This window comes from Triticum aestivum, chromosome 2B (assembly GCF_018294505.1).
Source record: "Triticum aestivum cultivar Chinese Spring chromosome 2B, IWGSC CS RefSeq v2.1, whole genome shotgun sequence".
Taxonomy (NCBI): Eukaryota; Viridiplantae; Streptophyta; class Magnoliopsida; order Poales; family Poaceae; genus Triticum; species Triticum aestivum.
The window spans coordinates 373,474,337-373,485,027 of record NC_057798.1 but is presented as its reverse complement, the minus strand read 5'-3'; positions in this window follow the sequence as shown (position 1 = coordinate 373,485,027).

Below are 10,691 nucleotides of genomic sequence, written 5' to 3'. Positions count from 1 at the left end.
TACGCACCCCCTGTGTTTCACCGACGAGGTGCTGGATCACAAATTCCCACAGGGATTCAAACCCGTGATCATAGAGGCATATGACGGAACGACACACCCTGGGGTCCGGATTGAAGATTTTATCCTTCACATACACATGGCTTGTGGGGACGGCCTCCACGCCATCAAATACCTTCCCCTCAAGTTGAAAGGACCAGCTCGGCATTGGTTGAAAAGCCTCCCCGAAAATTCAATTGGAAGTTGGGAGGAACTTGAGGACGCTTTCCGGGAAAATTTCCAAGGGACCTATGTCCGACCCACGGATGTAGACAATTTAAGTCATATAATACAACAGCCCGGAGAGTCAGCCCGTAAGCTTTGGAACAGATTTCTCACTAAGAAGAATCAAATTGTTGATTGTCCGGATGCCGAAGCCTTAGCGGCCTTCAAGCATAGTATCCGGGATGAGTGGCTTGCCAGACACCTCGGCCAAGAAAATCCAAGGACGATGACGGCCCTAACAAGCCTTATGACCCGCTTTTGTGCAGGCAAAAACAGCTGGTTAGCACGTAGAGGCACCAACGACCCAGGCACATCTGAAATTTGAGATGGCAACGGGAAACCACGACGTAATAAACACAAGCGTCAAAACAATGAAGAAAGTACGGACAACATGGTGGTCGACGCCGGATTCAGGGGCCCTCGACCCAGTGAAAGAAAGAAGCAATTTAAGGGCAGCAATGAGGAACCGTCGGGCCTGAACAAAGTCCTGGACAGATTGTGCCAAATCCATGGCACCCCCGAAAAACCTGCAAATCATACTCATAGAGAATGTTGGGTCTTCAAGCAGGCCAGCAAGTTAAAAACCGAACACAAAGGAAGGGAAACGCCAAGTGAAAACGAGGACGAGCCCCGACAGCCGAACACTGGGGGACAGGAAAAATTCCCACCAGAAGTCAAAACAGTAAACATGGTCCAGGCAACTCACATAGAGTTTGTTGCCCCCAAGTCCAACCCCTGGGAGGCCTGCTCGATCACCTTTGATCACATGGACCACCCGACCAGTATCCGGCACGGAGAATCGGCTGCCTTGGTGCTCGACCCAATAATTGATGGATACAATCTCACTCGAGTCCTAATGGACGGCGGCAGTAGTATTAATCTGATATATCAGAACATTGTCCGCAAGATGGGGATAGATCCATCCAGAATAAGCTAGAGTAACACCACCTTTAATGGAGTGATACCAGGCGTGGAGGCCCGCTGCCGGGGCTCCCTCATATTAGAAGTGACATTCGGTTCTCCCGACAACTTCAAAAGCGAGGAATTACTCTTTGATATTGCTCCCTTCAGCAATGGTTATCATCCATTACTCAGAAGAACGGCCTTCGCTTGCTTTAATGCAATACCGAACTACGCCTGCCTTACACTTAGGATGCCCGGTCCACGTGGCATCATAAAGGTTAGTGGAAACACAGAGCAGTATGCGACAGCTCCTGTAGCCAGACACTAAGCGGCCTCTCCCACCAGAACACATGATTGGTCGTTAAGACCACGGACACGGCTAGACAAGTCTGGTGCACCACCATCAGCAACAGCCCGGATAAACCGTGGCTGGGTGCTATACATATATCCCCATAAATGGTACTAGGGGATGTCAACACATAATAAAGCCCACAATTCGGCTTACCTTATCAATAGGTCAATATCTCATATTTCTAATATCCATTGAGAATAACCAACTTCCCGCATGCTTACTCCTCTATATGAGTTTTTGTTTTTACAGACACTACTCGTGCGACACCCTTCCAGGATACGGCACAACGAAGACAAAGGCGCAGACGTGCAGCACAGCCCCGCTCAAAGGTTTCTCTTTAGATTAAGCCCCTATGTAAACCTTCCTTGCTGTCTTTTGTTGCTTGACATCCCATGGGTATTCCATACACCCACAAGGGACACTGCTGTTGTAGACTTTTCGCCACGATAGATCAATGCACGTACCTGGAAATACAGGGTCAAGGGCATTACTCAGCCCATTATATGTTATAAAGTCTGAATACCTTCGAGAGTGTTCGGCGTCACGAGTTTGGCCTTATATGCATCAGCTCCGAATCATGTCTTTGGTCAAATGTTGGGTTAGCCCGGCTCCTGGGTTTGCTGCCTTACGTTCCGTTCTATCGGCTAAGGCGGCCAAAGGAGAACTACTGCGATTGTCCCTTGGTTATTCCAGATGAGCACCTCAGTAGAGAAGCCAAAAACTGACTGTCATGATATAGCGAGAGACTGGTCAACCACTCGATGACTCATCAGAATCTATAGGATTCCTCCGCATCAGCGAAGGACCAGTTTCCTGGTCAAGTACGTACGCACGCCGTATCCGGATGCACGCGGAAGTACCAGGGGCTACATAGTAGCCCCACCTTTCAACTCCTATGGCTAAATGAAAGTGTTACAGCTATATAGTCCGGTTGCCTGGTTCGACGTGCGATCACCTCCTTAAGGGACCAAGACGTTGGATAAAGTGTGTTTACACATATCTTTTGAAACACCCCCGCATTATATGTGTGGGGGCTAAAGCCAACGACTGCTGACTTTCATGTTATATGCATACATAAAACGGCCACACGGGAGACATTATAATACTTTCAGGCAAAAGTAGAAAAACAGCCTCTATAATTAACACATAATTGTTTGCAATCAATAGAATTGTCACTCGAACATGACATTCTTCGAGCACTGAGCCTCTATTCTACGGGCACCTTCTATGACCTGCTCAAAATAGTGCTCGGTTGGGTCTTGGTTTCCTGCCGGACCCTGGGTTGCAATGATGGTGGCCTCCATATCCGCCCAACATGTCTTAACACGGGCAAGAGCCATCCACGCACACCGACCTCTTCACGGCATCGATTCACGATCTGGCGCCAAATAGTTGCTGCACTAAACCAAAGTAACTGTCCGGCCTCGGTCCTTTCGGCCATAGATGGCCTATTACAGACCTCATTGCAAGACCGGAAAACCTATGGAGCTCGGCTATAGCGGCCATCTTCTCATTTAATGGCAATGAGCGTGTTGGAGTGCTAAATTGCGACCAGAATAGCCTTTCTATTTCATTATCTTTATGATCCTTGAATAACTTGGTCACATCAGCCGCACTCTTCGCCAAATCCGCATACTCATCTGCAGCGCTCCAAAGTTGATCCAAAGGAGCATACTTTGGATCTAGGAACTTCATCCGCAACAAGTAGGGGTTTCCAACCGCAATTTCTCCGGCTTGTCGAAGTTCCTCCCGCGTGTCTCTAATGTCAGAGCGCATCTCCTTAGCCGAATCTAGCGCCTTCTTCAGGTCAGCCGCCTTTGCCTGATTCTACTTATCGAGAAGCTCATACCGGCCGGCGGCGTCCCTCAGCTCCATAGCCATCTCGGCTATCTTCTCTTCGCTTCGAAGATAAGCAGCCTATTTGACTCTCAAATATTCGGCTGCCTTTAGGGCAACCGCATTGCTAACCCAGGCTTGTTCCTTGGCTAGGGCAAGTTCCACCCTCAGGGCCTTAATGGCAGCAGCTCCACCTGCAGCCACATCACATCATATTAATATTACAACCTTCTTACCATTTCCTAAACAAATAAGGAAATACGAGCGCATACTCTGCGACTCGTCGAATCGCTTGTTCACAAGCGTAATGTCGGCATCCACCATGTCAATCTATCGCCTCAATTTGGCGAATTCAGCGGTCTGGTCTACCGCTGGACCCTTAGCAACCTGCACACCAATACAAGTGTGATTATTACCTGGGAGTGTGATCCTTCGTTTGCCGCCATGGGCTGGCAACCACAGTCTCAGGGGCTACTATCTATACAGAGCACGTCTATCGCGTGCGGTGCAAGTAAAAATTACGTATTTCGTTGCTTACCTCAAAGCCTTTGAGCAACCTTCTAAAAGCTTCATTTAACCCGCTTGTGGCAGAGGAAATTTTCTCCAACACCGTACCCATTAGTGTACGGTGATCCTCCGAGAGAGTAGCTTGCTCCGGGAGGCCCGTCGGTATGTTCGGCCGGGCACCGGACTCTCCCGGACTCTTCTCATTGTCCTTCACAAGAGCAGAATGCGCTGGGCTCGGGACGGCCGAAGTGTTAGCTTCTGGCCTCAGTGGATCTGGACTCCTCCGTGACGACACCTCAGGGTTGGCTGCCCCATGGGGCGGAGAGGCAAGTGGGGTTTCACTCTCCATCATCTTTGGAAGAAGATCCCCCGAGGACGAACCCTGTTGAGACGAACTGCTAGTCGGACTGCAAAAAAATAGGTCCTGGTTATTAGTCTCAGAGGAAAAAGCAATAAGCTTCTTGTTTATTAACTTACAGCTTGGTGGAGGGCTGGCCCGTTAGCGGTCACTGTGTGGTAAGAACACCCTTCGGGGCAGGGCCCTTTGGTGAACTTTTCTTCCCTTGTTTAGGCGCCTCCATTTCCAAGTCTTCGGAGGCGCCCTCTTCTTCCTGCGGGGGGAGGAAACCTTAGATTCACCTCCTCGATTATCCTCCTCCGTGTAGACATTAATTCCCCCGGTTCGGATGCACAATGTGTGAAGCTCACTCTTGGCTTCTCCACTCTTCCCTCCATCTTTCTCCGATGGCACTTGACTTAGCGCCCGTTTAAGCATCCTGGCTATTGCCGGACCAGGCGAGCCTTCGAGAAGCGGGGCCGGACACCTGATTCTCTCCGCCTTGCTGAGCCAATCCTGGTCGCGGATAGTTTTTCAGAACAATGTTATGACAAATATAAACGAAGTGTTCGGTCACAGGGTTACTTACTTGGGTATCTAGGCGGTTGCAGCTCAGGCCCGCATCCTCGGTGGTGTCCGGACACTTTATTCATGGTCCGAAGAACAACTTATACATTCCTTCAGGCATCACGTCGAAGAAGTGCTGAATGGTTCGTGGACCTTCTGGATTGAACTCCCACATCCGGAGAGGTCGACGTTTACACAGCAGGGCCCGCCGAACTAGCATTACCTGGATTATTTTGACAAGACTAATATCCCTCTCGAGAAGCTCCCGAATGTGGCTCTACAACATCGGTACATCGTTTGCAGGCCCCTAGTCTAGTCCCACGTTGGCCCACGACGCCAGTTGAGGCGGAGGGCCCGAGCGGAAGGCAGGGGCGGCCGCCCACTTTCAGCCTCGGGGAGCTGTGACATAGAACCACCTCCGTTGCCATAGATCGGACACCTCCAGGAAGGAACCTTCAGGCCACGGGGCATCAGCGTTTCTGCTTATTGCGGCGCCTCCGCACTCTGTGTATCGCCCCTCGATCACCCTCCGCACTCTGTTTTTTATAATTATATATGTTATATATATTCCCCTTGATTTTTCTTATGTATAAAGTTGTGATACAAAAGATTTGTATATTTCTTTACAGAGGGAGTATCTCTCTGTCAAAAATATATTTATGTGTAACTAGTTACTCCTGTCTTTCTACTTCCTTTCGCTGATATGTGGGGCATCCAGCAACGGGGTCCACGTGCCATATGCACAAATTAGAGTGCACAACTGCACGGTAGACACACCCCGGTCGTAACGCCGCAGTAATGCCCAATGAGCCGTCAAATCAACCCCCCCCCCTTTCCAGCTTTAGCAGTAAGACGAAGCGGCAATATTTCACTGGGCCTGAATCCCCTTCTCCCTCGTCTGCTTGTTCAGAGAAAAACCCCTCTCGGCGATTGCATAGGGTTTTTTCATGGAGAACCAGGTACAAATTCTTCATTAATCCCCGCTAAATCCAAGTCCCTTGGTCGCAGGTAATCCTAGGATGTCAGCCGCCGTCGCTGATGCATTTTTCTTCCTACTGAATCTAGTGTGTTTCATTTGCAGTGCCCAAAGTGCGAGGACCCTATAGGTTTCTGCGCCCTCGGCGAGACGCCGCATTTGTTCCTTCTCATCCTAACACAGGATTTTAAAATGCGCATAGTATGTTCCTAGAATCCTCTTTTCTATCTGGGAGGGTGAGGTTTTTTTTAACATGCTATCGACTATTTGGAAATTTGGATTGCTATATTTGGATGAAAGGTACTACTAGTATGATGGTCAACACTGACGTGAAGGAGGAAGTTATTTCTAGATTTGGATAGGGAATACATTGTGTTCTCATATTATTTTTCCTGCAGTGCTTTATTTGCTCTGCCAGAACACATGTACTCAAGATGCTCGGCCTTGCCATAACTGAATGCACCAGTTTAATGGTCACAGTGAAGACAAGCCATGGATATAAGTTCCAAGTTGGGTTCATGAACCAACAAGATCGCTGTTTTTTATGGCCGAACTTGGATAAATTTTCTCAAGTGTTACGGACTGAAATTGGCGCACGAATGTTGATGGAAATAGCAGAACCTGGTCTCATCTTCACTGCGATCTTCCACCCCGACGTCGTTCCAATTGTTCATCCATGTTAGTTTTGTATCTGGTTCTTGCTTGTTGCCTCGATTACTTCTTAATCCACCTATTCTGTCGAACTACTCACAATTTAACTTTAGAAGTAACAACGAATCTCTCACGAAGATGCTACTTCTAACTAATATTTTTCTTATAATTGGTGGCACGTGTAGGTTTTTTCAGAGTTAAGCAGGCTGCTCATTTGTTATTCTGTAATAACTCGGTTGTTACTGATGGCACTAAAGTTGACTGGGACGACATCCACAAGTTCCTACACTTTATTGATTGTCTTGATGTCCTTGTGGGGCGTTTCAATGGTGGAAGGCCACGTGAGATATGTGTGCCACTGCTACACTCATTGAACAGGTCCAACTGTGTCGAGAAACTTATGGTACGAGCTGTTTTTTGTTATATATGTTGTTCATAAACTATTGCTTATACACTGTTTTACAGCTGTGATCTTCTTTAAACACAAACTGCCCAGTTCTATTGTTCCTATACAGATGCCTGACCATGGTCGGGTCAGACTTGCGCTTGGTCACAACATGATGTTTATGTCGACCTACTCCATTCCCCTTGGAGGTGAAAAGATACTTATTCATGGGTGGTCTCAAATAATGAAGGCCTGTCCATTTTGGAGAATAGGACGAAGATTATGTTCATGCTTTTCCATGGCTCTAAAGCGAATATCCTGTTTATTGACCACATTTCGAGATGAAGCCGCTTTCAGAAGGTTGTGGATGCGTGGGGTGGCACCTGGGCATTGTCCTGGGGCTTGGCGGCATCACCCTTGGTTAACTGTAGGCAAAGTAGCACTGTTCGAGGTGTGCTTTGTACGGTTGAACCTGTATAAGTACTCATACTGCTTTCAGCTTGGTTGTTAAGTGCCCCTGCTGGTTTCAGTTAAGGTTGGTAAGTACTCCTGCTGCTTTTACAGTCTGTTGTGTTTCTTCAGTCCTGTCTTCCTCGAGCCGCCAAAATCAAACTAGCGCCGGCGGGGCCGCCTGCTTCCGCCTCCCACGGCTGGCTGCGCCTCAGCGCACGCATCGCCACCCCACCGTCTCCTAAATCGTTAATGCTGACGTCCGAGGCCTCGTCGTCGTCCTCCACGCGCTTTGGTGCACTCGCCGCGGCGCCGCCCTCTCGCGTTGTCAACATGGTCAACAAACAACAGGAATTGGCAGAAGTACGTGGAGAGGATGACAGTAGGGGCCCACCATGTCAGCGTATGGAAAAATAAAATGCTTCCTCCTAGTGTTTTCCTGACATCTGGGACCCACGACATTGTTAGCGTATATAGTCAATAGACAAGAGAACAACACAAGATTGCTTGACACCTGGGACGTAGCTGCTCGAGCGGTATATTTTTGTTATTGTTGAGACGGAGCATGGTTTGAACTGGGTGTGGCCCATCTAGCCCAGGCTTATATTTTATGTTCACCATGTGACCAGCCCAGCTATTTTTTTTCTTTGTGAAAATGAGCCCAGTTTATTTTTTCTGAAGAATACCCAATCCAGGCCTACTTATTTTTCTACGCCCTGATGGGCTGCAACTCTTTCAAGACACTTGCAAATCTTGAAAGTAATATCAAATGGGTTGTAAATATAAAAACAGATGACAAATTGGCAATTACTTTATAATTTCTGAATTTTTTCACATTTTGAGATTCCTATTTCATTGGCCATTAACCTAATTCAAATATATCTTCAAAGTACTTTAAATCTGGCTCGACATTTCGGTATTAAAAATAGTTTGGAACCCACAGAAATATGTGAAATTGGCCCTGGCCAACCAAAAAACGGACTGCAACAAATTGCATAAGAAGTTGCAATGAGCTATATATAAATTATTAAAAAAAGAGGGAATGGTCTGACTTGTGGGCCTATTAAGTTGACGCGTATGCAAGATTTTTTTTAGTTATTATATACGTCAACAAATGATTCTAGCAGACTTAACCGTTGGATGTCAATACAACGGCCGTCGTGTTTCTTCAATCTCTGATCTTCTTGCTCCAGCCGCCAAAGCAGCGCCGGCGGGACCGCTTGCTCCCGCCTCTCGTGGTCGGCTGTGCTGCTGCGCAGGCCTCACCGCCCCCTGCTACTCCCACCGTTGGCTAGGGCATCCCTCTACTCACCCACACCCCCTGTTATTCTGCGATGACGGCAGCCTCACACCGCAGCCGAACCAGTGAACCCTCGTACTCCTCTCCGCGCGGGCTTCCACTGTTGCGTCTTCCCCGGCTCCGCGTCGTCCCCTTCCTAGGACTCGCCATCGTCCATCACCCTAGTGCTCTCGGCGTGGCGTGGTCAATGTAGTCAACGACCGACTTCCATCGGAAGAGTATTGTACGTGGAGAGGCTGACAGCTGGGTCCATGGCAGCCGCAAGGAAGTGCCTCCTTATTACACGGAAAATAATTATTCCTCCACCTGACAGCAGGGACCCACCGGACGGGCCACCGTATTTTGTGAAAAAACATTTCCCCCTGACTGCTGGGACCCACCGGGTAGGCCATCGTATTTCGCAAAAAAACGTTCCCCCCACTGTCAGCTCGGACCCACCGGAAGTGCCTCCTTATTACGCATAAAAATGAATAATCCCCCTGCTAGCTGGGACCCACCTTGGTGGGAGGCTGACTTCTGGGCCTACTAAGTTGACTAGGATGGAGGCCTTTGTCAACTTAGTCAATATGAACGATTCTAGCTCCATTGATCGTACAATGTCCATCCAATGGCCGTAGTGCTTCTTCAACCTCTGGTCTTCTTGCTCCAGCCGCCCAAAGCAGCGCCAGTCGTGCCGCATGCTCCTGCCTCCCGTGGCTGGATGTGCTACCGCGGAGGCCTCACAGCCCCCTACTATTCCCACCATTGGCCAGGCCCTACGACAACGGCAGCCTCACACCGCAGCCGAACCAGTGAACCCTCGTACTCCTCTCCACACGGGCTTCCACTGCCTCGTCTTCCCCGGCTCCACGACGTCCCCTTCCTAGGCCTCGCCATCGTCCATCGCCCTGGTGCTCCTGGCGCGGCGTGGTCAATGTGGTCAAGGAACGACTTCCATCGGATGTGGACTGTACGTGGAGAGGCTGACATCTAGGTCCACGGCTGCGGCAAGGAAGTGCCTCCTTATTACGCGGAAAATAATTATTCCTCCACCTGACAGCAGGGACACACCGGACGGGCCAGTGTATTTTGCGAAAAAATGTTTCCCCCTAACTGCTAGGACCCACCAGCTACATCTTCGCACGCCAGGAAGTGCGCCCGGGCAAAAAAAAATGATTCACCCCCCTAACTGCTAGGACCCACCAGCTACATCTTCGCACGCAAGGAAGTGCGTCTGGGCAAAAAAAACGATTCGCCCCCCTGACTGCTGGGACCCACCAGCTACATCTTCACACACAAGGAAGTGCCTGACAGTCGGGACCCACCTGGTCGAAGCGTACGTAGAGTTATCATTCTAGTTGCAAACGTGTACGTACATACTGGTGGATGTAGAGGCGTGCACATGTCGTAGTAGAGGCGCGCACGTAGCATGTACACGTACGTACAGCGGCCAGTGTGCAAGAAAGAAAATACGACCACGTACGTACATACGGGCGGGGTCTCGAACGCCTACTCGCGCATACGTACAGCCAGGGCTCGTGTGCATGGCTGGGTCGGAACGGAGAAACAGCATTGTCATCGTGTTCATGGGGAGCCAACCGGCTAGGTCGGAATGGAATGTGTCGTCGTGTTCATCGGGAGGGCTTGGACGGAACAGGCGATGGAAACGAGGCCTGGCGTACTGCAGAACGGAGGAAACGGCCTTGTGTTCGACCGGCCACATTCGAAACAGGATCCTGTTCATTGGGAGGGGTCTGGCGTACCGCAAAACAGAGGAAACGAACTTGTGTTGGACCTCCTACGGTTGAAATGGGGTCCTGTTGATTGGGAGGGGTGTGGCATACCGCAAAATGGAGGAAACGGACTTGTGTTGGAGCGCTACAGTCAAAACAGGGGTCTTGTTCATCGGGAGGGGTGTGGCGTACTGCAAAACGGGACTCCGCGGGATACTGTTCATCTCCACCGTCGACCTCCTCCAGCCTCCACGGGCTACTGTTCATCCACCGTCGACCTCCTCCAGCCTCCACGAGCTACTGTTCATCCACGGGCTCCTGTTCATCCAGCCTCCACCGCACGGTACTCCACCCGCTACTGTTCAACCACCACTCTCCACGGGCTCCTGTTCAACCACCCCTCCACGGGCTACTGTTCATCCACCCCTACACCATCTACTATTCATCCAGCCCT